The sequence below is a fragment of the Cavia porcellus genome, unplaced genomic scaffold (assembly GCF_034190915.1).
Source record: "Cavia porcellus strain 051 isolate PalLab524CR breed Dunkin Hartley unplaced genomic scaffold, mCavPor4.1 scaffold_31, whole genome shotgun sequence".
Classification (NCBI taxonomy): domain Eukaryota; kingdom Metazoa; phylum Chordata; class Mammalia; order Rodentia; family Caviidae; genus Cavia; species Cavia porcellus.
Window position 1 is genome coordinate 3724187 of NW_026947514.1, and position 5812 is coordinate 3729998.

The following is a 5812-nucleotide window of genomic DNA, read 5'->3' on the forward strand; positions in this document are numbered from 1 at the left end:
TATCTGACTCTGTGGTTTGTTCTCAAAGGTGGGGCAAGTTGGGGCTGGGAACAGGCAGGTTGGAGGAACTACACGCAGTGGAGGAGATGGGAAGGGGGTGGGGTGGGGCGGGGCAGGCTGGGCACACCTCTGAAGGTATCCTCTTCAAGACCCCAGAGTCCTGCCTCCCACAGGGAAGCCACCCCACTCCCACGTGGACATGGGTGCCCATCCTTCACAAGCTCATCCAAAGGGGGCCTTCAAGGATGCATGAAACTGGGGTGCTGAGGGCAACCCCTGCCCAAGGGGGAGGACCTAGATCCCCAGTGCCCTCTGGGCCAAAGTTCCTCATGTCACAAGGGACAGTGTGGGCAGCCTGGCCTCCAGAAATCTCCATCCCCAGCACTGTGGGGGAGGCCTGGGGCCCTGGGCCCCTACCCCAAAAGTGGTCAAGTGGCTGCTCCAAGTGTGTGATGCCCTGGAAGTAAAAGGAGTCCCCAGAAGGGCTAATAAAGCAGCAAAGGTGACACTCTTTGCGGCCACCATACCACAGTCCAGCACATGGTCGCCCTGCCTGGCCACATCCCCCCATCCAGGAGTATCCTCTGACCTCCCAGCCTGTGCCCAGCACCCCCCATGGGCAGGGACTCCACACCTGGCACAACCTCACATACCAACGACACTAACCCACCCCAGGATCGGCCCCCAACTCTGCCCTGACACCACTCAACAGGAGAGGAGCTGGTATCCCTGAGTGCCAAGTCCAGGGACCCCAGCTGTACCCTCCTATGGCCCCTTCTACCAGGACTCACTAGCACTGACAGGAGCAGGGCTGGGACTTTACTGTGTCCCACTGGGCCCCCAGGGATGACCAGCTGTCACCCACCACCTACTCAACTGTCTAAAGACTATACCCCCGACAGCAGCACCCAGAGATCATGGGCAGGTCTCTGGGATCAAGGTCAGGGGCTCAGCTCCCCCCAGCCCTATAGGATGACCCCTCCCAGCCTCAGTTTACCTATCTGTCACCCAGACTCATGAGGGTGGCTTTGTGAATCCAAAATGGCCACAAGTAAGCATCAGGAGCAGCTAACAAAAGGAGTTCCCACTCTCCCCACCCCACGGGCCTTCGACTGTCACTCCTCCAGAAATAATTTGGGGACATCAGGGACCAGAGAGGGCTGTATACAGCTGAGGACGGAGCCAGGCCTGGGGCCCCTGCCTGGTGGCCTTTGTCCTCTCACCGTGGACCACACCATCCACAACCCTCAGGTTCACAGGCCCAGCGAGTGACCTGGTCACAGAAAACCCTGCTCCTGCCTTGCTGGCCACCTCGGAGAATGGCCACACCCCTCCAGCTGCTTCTCATGATTAAAGGGAAGAGTGGGGTCTCAAGGAGAGACACAGTCACCAAGGGCTCCCTAAAGGTCCCCTCTTGTGGGTGGAGTCGAGCCCCAGGGGCAGGGAGCTGGGGGCAGGAGTGATCCGATCACTGAATCAATGTGGCCACTCCTGGGGACCCCACCAGCTAGACTTTAGGGCAGACCTCGATCCCTATCGGGGAGGTGCAGGGTGGTGGGTGAGGGGATGAGCTCTGTGCCCCCGGCCCAGGAACTGTAAGGACCCCAGCCTTGCCAGCTGAACCACATGGGCTGAAGCTGAGCAGCGGCCACCAAATGATCAGCCCAGCCTGCAGGGATCAGACGCCCCCTGAGGTGGATGTCTGCACAGACGCGCACACCATTCTGGGCCCACCTGCCAACCACCACGCCATCACCCCGTCCATCAGAAGGGGTCTTGAACCCAGGTCCGGAAGACTCAGCAGCCCCCAAACCAAGGGTTGTCCCCAGCCCCAGGGGACAATTGACAATGAGCCACCCTCCATGGTTACAGTGGCCCTATATCTTCCTAGGGAGAAAAAGCATTAAAAAAAAAAAAAAGAAAAACACAATACAAACCTTATTTGTCCTGAAAAACAAAAACAAAACAGAAGGAAGACAGGGAAAAGCAGATATTAAAGGACATACCAAGGCAGGGCACCGCAAAACCATGAGAGCAGAGTACAGCCCCTGGCTGCCCTGCCCAGCAGGCTGCTGCTCTGCCGGCTCCTGCACACTGTACCACCCGCCGGGCCACCAAGCCAGCTCTGACAGCACCCAGGGACCCGACCGTCCCACTTGTCCTTGACCCTGGCTGCCCCCCATCCCGTTCATCCCCACATTACGACCCCAAGACTCCAGTGCCCAGCTGGGCACATATCAGGTGACTTCTGGAACCCGCAGTGTCACAACTCACCTGCCACTGTGGCCTACTCCTCATCCCTCCGGTGTGTGTGCCCTCTGCAGGGTGGTGGGGCCCTGACGCAGGGCCCTGTGCCAGGAGCATCTCCAGACCCTGAGACTCGCCCGGGACAGTGGCGGAGCCCCCTCCACATCCACCCTAGCACCCTGTTCTGCTTTCAGCTAAAGGACTTCGATGACACAGAAGCCATCACCCAACCCCCTTGCCACCCGCCACTCGCCCGTGGGCACTGCTGGCCCTGGGCACACTCAGTCATGGCCCACACACATCACATGTGACCGCAACCCCAACAGCCTGGCATGGTTTGGACTCTGCCCCCCAAGAGATCTGCCGTGAGGGTAAAAGGAGGGGCTGAGAAGGCTGGGGGTTCAGGCTCCCTCTCGCCAATGGCTCCACACAATGGGCAAGGCCAACCCACCCAGTGCCCCACTGTGCCCAGGCTGGCTGCTGCGGCTAGTTATGCAGTTAGTGACACCAGGGTCCCCTCCACCATGCAGGGCCTGCGTGGGAGGGGAAGGCAGGAGACAGAGGGTTCAGCGGGTGCCTGGCGGCACCCACCTAAGCAGGGCACAAGAGGGAGGGTGACCCCAGGACCAGGGAGAGGGGTAGGGGTGTGGGAAGATGAGGAGTCTCTGGAAGGAGAGGAAGAGGCCGCCTATGAAGGGCCTCAGCCTCCTGGTCATGAAAAAGTCCTGGGTAGAGGCAGAGACCCCTTAAGGAGACCCTTCTCAGGGACATTGCAAAGGGGCAGTTATGCCCCCCATTCTAGAATAAGGGGACCACGTTACCCATGTCCTGGGAGCTGGGTCCTCTCAGAGGGCACTGTGCAGCCCTTTTAGTAGGAGGAGCCCCAGGTTAGGCCCAGGCTCTGCCTCTGGAGGGTCTGCTCTGGACCACAGACTTCTAGGGGGACCCTAGGCCCAGCCCCAGGGAGCATCCCATGGGGGCTCAGCCTTCTTTCCAAACAGGGGACGCCGGAGATAGCCCAGCCCAAGGCCCACCCCTCCAGGATCTTGGGGAGCTGCGGCAAGGAGAGAGAGGAGAGGAGAGGAGGGAGAGAGACAGAGAGCCAGCCCACAGAGCATGCTAGGACAGCAGCAAGCTGGAGGACACGTCCCGTGCAGCCGAGGGTGCAGAGGAGGGTCCGGGGGCTGCTCGTGGTTGAAGAGGATGAGGAAAGGCATCATATAGGAGCTGAATAACTGTGCAATCAACTCCTGTATGAAGCCGTTCCCACCCCCCAACTCCTGACTACGGGCCGCGACCCTCCTCCCGAAGCCCAATGCAAGCGCCCAGAAGGCAGGTGGGAGGCCTGCTTCTAGTGGTTAGAGCAGCGACAGAAAGCGACAGCCAGCCCGGGCACGGGGCACCACCTGCCCCACCCCAGCCTGTTTCATCCAGCCAGGACCTGAGCCCAGGAGACCGTGGAGCCAGGGCAGGGGACAGAGGAGAAGGAGGGCTCAGGGGAGGCCGTGGGAGGGGGGCGCAGGCATCTTCTCCCCAGCCACCTGCCCAGCCTCGCCACGGCCTCTGAGAGTGAGGCAGCCACAGCCACTCTGGAGACTTGGCAGGAAGTTGGTCTCCCTGAGAGCAGGCACACCTGGGGCTGCGTGGGGCAGGAGCGGGGGCGGAAGGGAGGCAGCGGTTGGCTACTGGTTCCTCTCAGAGTGGTGAGAACGACCTCACATTGGCGTGGCCGTCTGTGCACTATGCACCTTAGCAGGTCGGTCACACAGGAGCAGACTGTGTCTTGAACCGGTCGTGTCCCAGAAGATCTTCTTGTTCCCACACAACTGTCTCAGCCCTGGCATCCTCCTTCCCCACCCTGCACTCCCCAGTGCCCCATGGCACCAGCCAGAGCAGCACCCACAGGATTGGTGCTGACATGAGGAAGGCGTTCTGTGTGACATACGTGGGCGGGGCCCGTGACACATACATGATAGGGACACTCTACATGTCACCTTTGTGGAGGAGACTCTGAAGGTAACACAGAGGGAGCCCTGCATGTGAGGAAGACGTGTGTGACAAGAAAGTAAAAGGGGCACACCTTGTGACACATGTATAGAGAAGGCTCTCGGAGTGACACCGATGATGGAACCCAAGTGTGAGGGCTGACACATGAGTGTGCAGGGTTCCGTGTGATGTATGAGTGTGCAGGGCTCTGAGAAGGGCTCTGAGACATGAGTGTGTGCAGGGCTGTGTGACACGTGAGTGTGCAGGGCTCTGAGTTATGCATAAGTGTGTAGGGCTCTGAGTGATGGTTGTGTGTGCAGGGCTCAGAGAGATGGGTGAGTATGTATGGATCTATGTGACACGTGAGTGTGTGGGGCTCTGAAAGAACATGAGTATGCAGGGCTTTGAGACACATGACAGTGCAGGATTCTGAGTGACATATGTATGCACAGGGCTCTGAATGACATGTGAGTGTGCAGTGCTCTGAGTGATGTGTATGTGCAGGGCTCTGAGAGATGGGTGAGTGTGCAAGGCTCTGACACATGTGTGCAGGGCTCTGAATGACATGTAAGTGTACAGGGCTGAGTGATGTATGTGTATTCAAGGTTCTGAGTGACACCTGAGTGTTCAGGGCTCTGAGTGATGCGTGAGGGTGCAGGGTTTTTCGTGATGCAAGTATAACAGGGCTCTGAGTGACACATGAGTGTGCAGAGCTCTGAGTAACACACAAGTGTGCAGGGACCTGAGTAATGTGTGAGGATGCAGGGTTCTGAGATGCCAGAGTATGCATGGCTCTGCATGAGTGTGTAGGGCTCTAAGAAGGACTCTAAGACATATGAGTGTATACAGGGCTCTGTGTGACACGTGAATGTGCAGGGCTCTGAGAGACACGTGAGTGTGCAGCGCCTGAATGATACATGTATGTGCAGCGCTCTGAGAGATGGGTGAGTGTGCAGGGCTCTGAGTAACACATAAGCGTACATAGCTGAGTGACACATGTGTGTTTGAGGCTCTGAGTGACACCTGAATGTGCAGGGCTCCAAGAGATACAAGAGTATGTAGGACTGTGTGACACGTGAGTGTGCAGCGCTCTGAGTGATGTGCAGGGCTCTGAGTGATGTGCAGGGCTGTGAGGTGTGAGTGTGCAAGGCTCTGACTGACCCATGAGTGTGCAGGGATCTGAGAGACATATGAGTACAGGATTCTGAGTAACACATGAGTGTGCAGGGCTGATAGATGGGTTAGTGTGCAGGGCTCTGAGTGACACATGTGTGCAGACCTGAGTGACACGTGTGTGTGCAGGGCTCTGAGTAACATGAGTCCAGGACTGAGTAACACACGAGTGTGCAGGGCTCTGAGAGATGTGTGTGTGTGCAGGGCTCTGAGTGACCTGTGAGTGTGCAAGGCTCTGAGTGACCTGTGAGTGTGCAGGGCTCTGAAAGATGTATGAGTGTGTAGGGCTGAGTGACATGTAAGTGTACAGGGCTGAATGACGCATGTGTGTTCAAGATTCTGAGTGACACGTGAGTGATCAGGGCTCTGAGATGCACGTGAGTGTGTAAGGCTCTGAGCAGGGCTC